General features: G+C 46.0%; 1 pseudogene; it reads right to left on the bottom strand.

Annotated features, from left to right (window-relative positions):
* Nucleotides 1–7,470: 7,470 nt before the first annotated feature.
* LOC110306264 (putative monooxygenase p33MONOX pseudogene) lies at nt 7,471–8,382 on the bottom strand (annotated as a pseudogene).
* Nucleotides 8,383–8,751: the final 369 nt, after the last annotated feature.

Consider the following 8,751-nt stretch of genomic DNA (forward strand, 5'->3'; position numbering starts at 1 on the left):
GGTGACTTGGTCAATAGCTCCCTTTAGATTTACAGACCATTCAAAAAAGGTGAGTATTTCCAAAACTGTGACTTAGAGGTTGTGATCATTGACTCTGGCACCTCCTGTCTCAAGGTTCCCAAGACCAGGAGACAAACTTCTGAGGAGAAGACTTAGTGTATTATGCTTCCTCTCTTGCTTGTCAACCAGACATCTGTTTCCTGGAGAGAGCTGGGCTTCCAAAAGTCCTTGAAGCTAACGAAGAGTCCATTGGCTAATTCTGCTTGAGTGCTTCATGGCTGAGAGCAAGCCATCCAGCCCATTAAAAGTCGTCTACCCTTTCTTTAATGTGGATGATAAAACTTTAATTAAAGTGGTGATTAGAAACAGAATAATAATGACCACTAATAAAGTAGTTTATAGGGATCGATAGCTTTACAAAGAGCAGCCCATTTGGTTTTGGAAGGCGGCTGCAGGCAGCCCTAGAGCATGGGCTCTGGGCAGGGTAAAAGGATTAGGGGAAGGGTTTACTGGAATAGAGAGATAACATAAAAGGCAATTTATAATGTGTGACTTGGAGCAATGAGCTAGGGAAAATGGAAAGCTGCGATGTGGATGGAATTCGTTGTACCTTTGCATTATGAATGAGCTTTACAAGATTGTAGGCCTGGCAAGGATTCCGCTGCTTATGTAGGAGCAATGCTATCTGCATTGTTTTTCTTTTCTGTCGTGGTCTATGTATCTTAGGATGAAGAGAATTGGGCCACATAAAAGTATGTCTGGGAAAGCCTTTAGCAACTGGTGCCCATTAATCACAGTAATAATAACAAAGGCTTGGTGATGATAATAACAATAACGACCTAGCAATAACGAGCACCTACTGAGCTCCATGTTCATATTTCATCCTGATGCCTTCTGACAGGGTAAATAGGGTCACGTTCCCTTCCCCAGATCATGTAGACTGAGAAACAGGATTGAAAAAGGAATCCAGAGATGTCCTAGAGGGTAAAAAATTAATTTAGAGCTAAAAGGCAGAGAGGAACTCAGTTCAAGAGAAGGATCAGGGACAGGCAATTTTCCAGCTGGAAAAACTTCAGGAAGACTCCTTTGACTTTTCCCAAATCTTCCCACTCAAATCTCCCTATTATAAATGCAGCATGGGGATTATTAAAAAAAAAAGTGTCTGACTGTGTGGAATTAGGAAGATGTGAGGTCAGAAGTTAGCTGTGATAATCACTGCCTGCCAGACCTTGGGTGACTCTTAGGTTCCTCAAACCTCAGCATTGCTGCTAATAAAACAGGACAACAACTTCTCTCACAGGGCTCTCACAAGAACTTGATAAGACTTTAGTGGGAGACTGTGTCTCAAGCATCCATTGGATGGATGTTGCTTGAGAAGCAGTATTTTCACAAATTATTTATCACCTCAACAGGAACCGAGACTCATATCCAAAGAACCTAGAACAGGACTGATATTACAGGGCAGTGGTGACTAATGTCTTCATGGCTTTAAAGGACAAGGAATGAGAGGAGCTGCAGAGAGACCTAAAATGAGCCTAGTATTTGGAGTGAGCCAAATGCTGCCCGGAAGCCTAATAATGTTATCTCTGAGATTTGACCTTTGTCTGCAGTGTCCCTGGTAGAGGGAAGTGGATAACTGGTGGGGTAGGGTGCTTGAAGAAGCAAGGGAGGGTAAGATGCAAGGATTGAATAGAAGTCTCAGACTTGAGTCAGGTCAGGGTGCTGCTACAGTGACTCTGACAAGCTCATTTCTAAAGCTTAGTTGGAGGGTATGGTGGTTTGAATACACTTGGCCCAGGGAGTGGCACTATTAGGAGGTGTGTCCTTGTTGGAGGAAGTGTGTCACTGTAGGAGTGGGCTTTGAGACCTCCTCCTATCTGCCTGGAAGCCAGTCTTCTCCTGTTTGCCTTTGGAACAAGCTGTAGAACTCTCAGCATCTTCTGCACCATGCCTGCCTGTATGCTGCCATGCTCCTGCCTTGACGATAATGGACTGAACCTCTGAACCTTTAAGTCAGCCCTAATTAAATGTTGCCCGTTATAGGAGTTGCCTTGGTCATGGTGTTTGCTCACAGCAGGAAAACCCTAACTAAGACAGAGGGGAGGGTCGCAGGCAACACAATGATTCCAGTTTATAAACAAGGACGTGTAAGCGCTAGAAAGAAGTAGAGCAATGCAGCTAAGACTGAGAAGGCACCTTATGGAAGACAGCCCCATCTTTCTCACTTCTCAGGGGCAAACCCTGAGAAAGAACTCTTCATACACTTTCAAAAGTATTAGTGTAAACCTATGGACTCTGTTTTCAGTTTGTCCATGTCTTCTATGGCCACCCAGCACATGACATAGCTGTTCCTTCCTGGAGTCCACCTCACAGTACTGGAAATCCAACTCAGGGTCTTGCATTTGTGAGGCAAGTGCTCAAGTGCTGATGGATGCACTCTGGCCCCTTACAGGATGCTCACAGCAGCCTCCTCACAGGTCTTGTCACCATTTCTTTTTCCAGCCTTCCCCTGCCCATCTTCCATAAAGTAGCTAGAAGGGATTTTCCAAAGTAGACATTAGATCATAACAACTTCTCTGCTTAATGAGGTGGTTTTCATTTCAGAACACACACACACACACACACACACACACACACACACACACACACACACACACACACACACACATACACACACACACAGAGAGAGAGAGAGAGAGAGAGAGAGAGAGAGAGAGAGAGAGAGAGAGAGGCACATACACACATGCACACACACACATGCACACACACACACAGACACAGACCCCCTCCCCCCAAATCTGTTTCATGATTTCATGGCAGGCTTTGGAACATTTAGTCCTTACTCACCTCTGTCCAGTCTCCCCTGTCTCTATTTCCTGTTGCTAATCCACACTGGCTTATTTCAGACCAGTCGAGGCACTAAAAGTTCCTTGCTGCCTTCATCTGCTAGCGGGGGCTTCCTCCTCTAGCTTAGACTTTCTCAGATCTCATGGATCTTTCCCTCACGACTCAGCTCTTGTCTCAGATGCCACCTCCTTGGAGAGAGGCCTTCTCCATCCACCCTGGGTAGCTCTTGTTCTCTAATCCACTTCCTGTCTTTTTGCCCGATTTTTTTTCTTGATTGTACTTAGCGTCCAAAAAGACTGCGTTTATTTCCTTTCACATGTTTGGCTTCCTATCAGTAAAATATATAATCCTGGAGTGCTATGTCCCTGGGATCTGTAATATTTATTACCTTGCATACACCAGGGGGTTCAGTAAATACATGTGGAATGCATGAATAAAAGACCAAAGGACTTGCTTGCCCTCTCATGCAATATAAAATTCCCATTTACCTCGACCTCCTCCTCTTGACTCCCCATGTCTCTCCTGCCCCTCTTTATTCACTGAATATAAATTTCATAACCATTTGGATCACAGTATAGAACGGCTTGGGAGGAAACACTGTTTAATCCAGTGGTTTTTAAGAGTCCCCAGGTTCTAATTAGCACGGTGCGCGGCAGCGATGCTAAATGAACTGTAATAGTCTTACCAGGTCAAACCCCAGCTTTGTAGGGCAGCCTAAAATAGAGGCTGTGCTCTTTTTGTCTTGAGCAGGGCAGTCTGTTGAGTCTCCAAAGGTATATGAAAGTTTAATAGACAAATAATGTACTTGGTAGACTAGTGTGCTGAGAGAGGTGCTTCCTAGCTCTGTGGTGTGGCTCCGGATATTAAATTTTCCTTCAGGTGCACTTGGGGCATAGATCTATGGTTTCAATTAGAGCTCAATTAGCATCAATCAAGGTGAACTCTGGGGGCAGACAACTGTTCCCAAATGCTCCTACCCCAGTTTTTGCCCAGCCCCCCCTTCTGTCTGGGCAGTTGGAAGGCAAAGCTCAAGACTGAGAGCAGAGATGAAAGGAGGGGTGCCTTTGAGTTAGTTCAGTGTGAGCAAGCATGCTTCATCCTCACATCCATGGTCATCTAGGGGATCAGCTGGCCCTTGCCATACTATGTGACACTTTACTTTAGGTTGCTGGGTCTCTTCCAGGTGGTTCAGTGAGCAGATTACTTCTAGCATCTTCTCATTATTCACCCCATTGGTTATATAACTGTTAGCAATGAGCTGTTCCCCCCCACCAAACACCACCTGATGACAATCTTCCCCAAGTGTCCCACTTGACTATATTGGCATCACTGGATTTGACTCTGAAACTGCCTCTCATCACCTGATGTCTCTAAGTTTTTCTTTATATAGTCATAAACACAATGCCATTACTGTGTACATAACTATATTTAAGCACAGTATGGTTTTGTAGGAGGAACTTAGTCCACTTGCTCAAGTGAGACCATTAGATCAAAGGAGCCTGTCTATGGTGTTCTACTTGCCTGGTGATTTTGTAGACTTGTTGGGAGATTTTAGAAGAATACTTTGAAGACAACAGTTGGAGTTGAAAAAAACCAAAGTATAGCCTTTGTAGTGAGGAATGGAGCTATTTTCTACCCTTGGACATACTCTTGGCATGGTATAGAATTCCCCTTGAAGTAGAAACCTGTACTGTCTTGAGATACCAGTTGGTTATGAACACAGACATAGTTGGGTGTGGTATGGATTATCATCCAATCCAGATTCAGAGGGGAATTTGTTTGGGGTCCCTTAGTGAAGGGTGGACACAATAACCCTCTTCTTGGGAGTTCAGTTCTCTCATATTACCCTGGGAAGAGAAGAATCAGCCTTCCCCATCTCTGTAGGGTCAAGAGTATGTGGAACTTGGGCAGTTGAGGGGTCTCGTGGTGATGGACCACAGGACTTCAGAGGCTTCCTACTAGGGAGATCATTAGGTAAGAGGCCCTAGATAAATGAATATACTTTTATTTGAAAAAAAAAATGGCAGATTTCCAGGTTTTCTCCCATCCCTAAAAAAACTGCGTGATTTCCCCAGAGCAGGAACTTCCGGGAAGGGCTTTTGAGTTTCTTGCAAGCCCACTTTTTTGCCAGAGGGAGGAAATGGATATCTCTCCCACATCCTAAACAGAAGCTCAGCCCCCTCCAGAAGGAACACAGACTCTGGCTTGGGATCCCATCTCCTTGCTGGTGGTATGTTTCTCTGTGTACCGTGTACACTGTGCACTTCATCTGTTAATAAACATTGAGTGCTGTAGCTGCAAATTTCCTGACTTTTAATTATTTAATTTAGGCAGAAGAGTGAACCTATTTCAAGACCCCCAGATGGCAACACCAGTATTACCAGTGTCAGGTGATTAAAATACCTTTCAGCAGAACAGAGCGTGCATCTCCCCACCCCAACACAAGAATCGCAGACAAGATAGAGGGTTTCAGTGGCTATGAGGGGCTGCGTCTGGATGAAAAGCTCTAAGGACTGTGCAGATGAGGGATTACAATCATATTGGATTGCTTTATCATTTCCCCCTTAACCACAGATTTCTTTTTATTTGTTTGATCATCTTTAAATACCCCAACCTGTCCTCTCTACTGTCCTCCACAATCCTTCTGCAGCCAGTGCTGCCAGCACAATGCTGAAACAAAATGAGGCTAAATGGGCCAGGGCCATTGGCTGAGACTGAGGACTCTCGGTTTCTTCAGCAAGTTCACCCTGTGGTGAATGGTGGACATTTCAGCCTTTCCTCTGGATTGAGAACCATGGGTCTGTCACAAAGCCTCTGTCCCTGCTGGTGCACAGAAAGACATCAGACAATAAACTGAGGTCAAAGGCAACTGATTCAGGCTTAAGCTTTCCCCTGTGAGACAGTACTTGAGAAAATTCTCAGGATGTGAGGAGCCAGGGGACCATAAAATGCTAGCTATCTGGTTTGCAAAGATGAGTCAGCTCCATAGAGAAGTGGGAAGCATGGGCTGGCAATTAAAGAGAAAATTGTCAAAACAGGCAGGGCGCGCCAGAGGCATCTTGGACTCGTAGCAGGTGCAACTGTCCAGATTGGAGCCCTATGTGCCAGCCTAGCTCAGCCACAGGCCTCTGAAGAATAACATTCTTTTCTTTTCTTAGAAAATACTAAAGGTTTTTATTTTTCAATATAAGATAACACAAATTAATTTTTACAACAATCTTAGACTCCAGGGCTTCTCTATGAGGATAGCTCATCATGTAAACAGACTACTATCTAAAATGATTGAGCAATCGTATGTGAGTGTTCAAGACCAAAGGACCTCTGAACAAGGAGGAGCCACAAAAGGGCACCTCCTTGCCTCCTTTCCTCGGTAGGTAGGATGTGTTACTGAACAGTTGAGGCTAACTTGGTGGAAAATGGTCTCAATGTTATCAGAATACAGTGGCGCCAAGTTCATGTGAACCTGAAGACTATAATCCAGTTGTACCTATCGTCTTCTTTAACAAAAGCTTAAGCTGGGTGTAGTTGTTTACACCTTCAATCTCAACACTGGGAGACAGAGGCAGGCATATCTTCTCTGGGCATCTACTGATTGAGTGAGTTCCAGGCTAGCCATGGCTACAAAGTGAGATGCTGTCTCAAAATACACACAACTAAAAAAAAAGCATAATATCTAGGAACTAGGGATAATGCTTAGTGGTAGAGCACTTGCCTAGAATGAGCAAGTCCCTGTCTGGGTTTAAGCTTCAGTAATGGAATTGGAGTGGGGAACCATTTGCCAGTATGAAACCGGCATCATACTGGTTAGAAGTTAAATTAATTTCATGCTAAGGTGCGAAAGAGAAAAGAGGCTGTACAAGACCTAGTGTTTGTCCTGCGACCCAGCAGATATGGGCCCAAGAGAGTAGAGTGGTGTGCTGGACTAACCAAGAGAAAGAAGCTGAGCTGGGTGGTGGTGGTGTCCCCCTTTAATCCCAGCACTCAGGAGGCAGGCAGGTGGATCTCCGTAAGTCTAAGGCCAGCCTGGTCTTCAGAGCTATTTCCAAGACAGTCAGGGCTACACATAGAAGCCCTGTCTTGAAAGAAAGGAAGAAAGAAAGAGAGAGAGAGAGAGAGAGAGAGAGAGAGAGAGAGAGAGAGAGAGAGAGAGAAAGAGAGAGAGAGAGAAAGGGGGTGGGGGGGAGAACAACCTGTGGTTCGGCTTAGAAAGCCAGGATCCTGCCAAGTGTAGCCATGAGCTGTGCCCACCTCTCAGAGAAGTCCAGGCTAATGCATGTCAGGAGGCCTCCGCTGTGCAAACTGGTTGGTGGGCACCTCTATCATGATTTGTCAGTGCTCATAGTGATCAAGGGAAAAGAATCAAGAGGCCTTAGTATTGGAAGCACTCCAACATAATTTACCTAGGAAAGCAAGGATCAGAGTCCTTCTCTAGGATAAATGATTAAAAAAAAATAGTGAGGTCCTTGACTCTACACCACTGACATTTTCCACCAACCTGAAAGCAGTGCAAAATGGTTTTCCTCACTCACCCAAGGAAAATCTGCACACTCACTCAGGCCTCAGTTAGCCACATCACTCCTATGTCAGAGCCCAGAAAGTTACAGACCCTGGACAAAAAGCACTCTAGAAGCCAGTGGGTGTGAGCACATTCAGGTCACGGGATTTGAGATTATGGGTTCGAAGCAGCTGTTTTCTTTCCTTCTACCACTGGGACATCCATCTTTGGCATCTTTAAGGTTGCTGGATTCTCACCTAGTCTTGTGGCCTGGGCATACATCACCTCCACAAGGGAGGGTTTGGGGGCACCTTTGTCAGCCTGAATGGCAAAACCAGAATCAGATTTCTGCAGGGGTCGTGGTCCAAAGAGGCTCCATTTGTCTGCTGAGTTCCTATCATTTCCACTCCCAGGATCCATGGTATGATGATTCAGAGCAGGTAAGGCTGTGGAGGAGCCAGATGGGAACCAGCCTCTGGACTTCTGCTTCGGGGACAAGTGACCGGTGCTGCTTGGGGTGGACTGGGCTGATGCAGGCTGCTTCTCTTCTCTTGTTGTCTCTCCACTCTGCAGCTTTAGTTTATGAAGTGCTTCTGCCACTCGAAGGGACTCAGTCTCCTCAGTGGAAACCCTTATGGGGCATGTAAGCCAGCATCTCTCAGTCCTGCCTGTTGTTCAAAACTCTGGATGCTCTCTTGGGTCTGTTTTGTGGTCAGGGAACTCATGATGACATGGGTAGCTTTAGCCTTCACCACAGGGGCCTTGTCTGAACTGTCAGTGGCTGGTGATAGAGTCCCAGCAAGGGAAGAGACACGGACTGCTCCTTCCTCTGTCCTGTCAAGATGCTGATACTTGCTCTCTGGAATCACTGACTTCCAGGGGATGCTGTCCATGTCCGATGGAGGAGGAGTCATGGTCGCAGAGTCCTTTAGGGAATCATCCTAGCTGAATGCTCGGCGGTACATCCCGATGGGCAGGGACATCTTGCCTAGAGGCCCACTGGGAGCAAGAGCAGGCACTTCTGGTTGTCTTGAAGTCATTGAAAGACTGGGATCCAGGTGTTTTTTCTATACAGAATCCGGAGCTGAGTCCCTTCCATCACAGTGAAACATCGCAGGACTATGCTGACAGACAGATGTTAATGAGGAGAATTGCCCAGCTTCTGCAAATTAGCAAAGCTTCTGAGGAGGGAAGGGTCCATCCAGAGGTTCTGCTCGCCCGCCGCCTGGGGCCCGACTTTCCGCACTAAAGAGGCTCCCAGGCTCCAGATAGCTCAAGAGGCTGCTGAGTTGAGCAGAGCCATGCCATTGGGAGAGCGAGCGCGATGGAGGCAGAAGAATAACATTCTTGATCTTCCCATTCTGTGGCAGAGTTCTTTGCCCAAGGAGCTGGCAGGTGTAATCTGCTGA

Source organism: Mus caroli, unplaced genomic scaffold (assembly GCF_978045245.1).
Source record: "Mus caroli unplaced genomic scaffold, Mus_caroli_1 scaffold_13, whole genome shotgun sequence".
Lineage (NCBI taxonomy): Eukaryota > Metazoa > Chordata > Mammalia > Rodentia > Muridae > Mus > Mus caroli.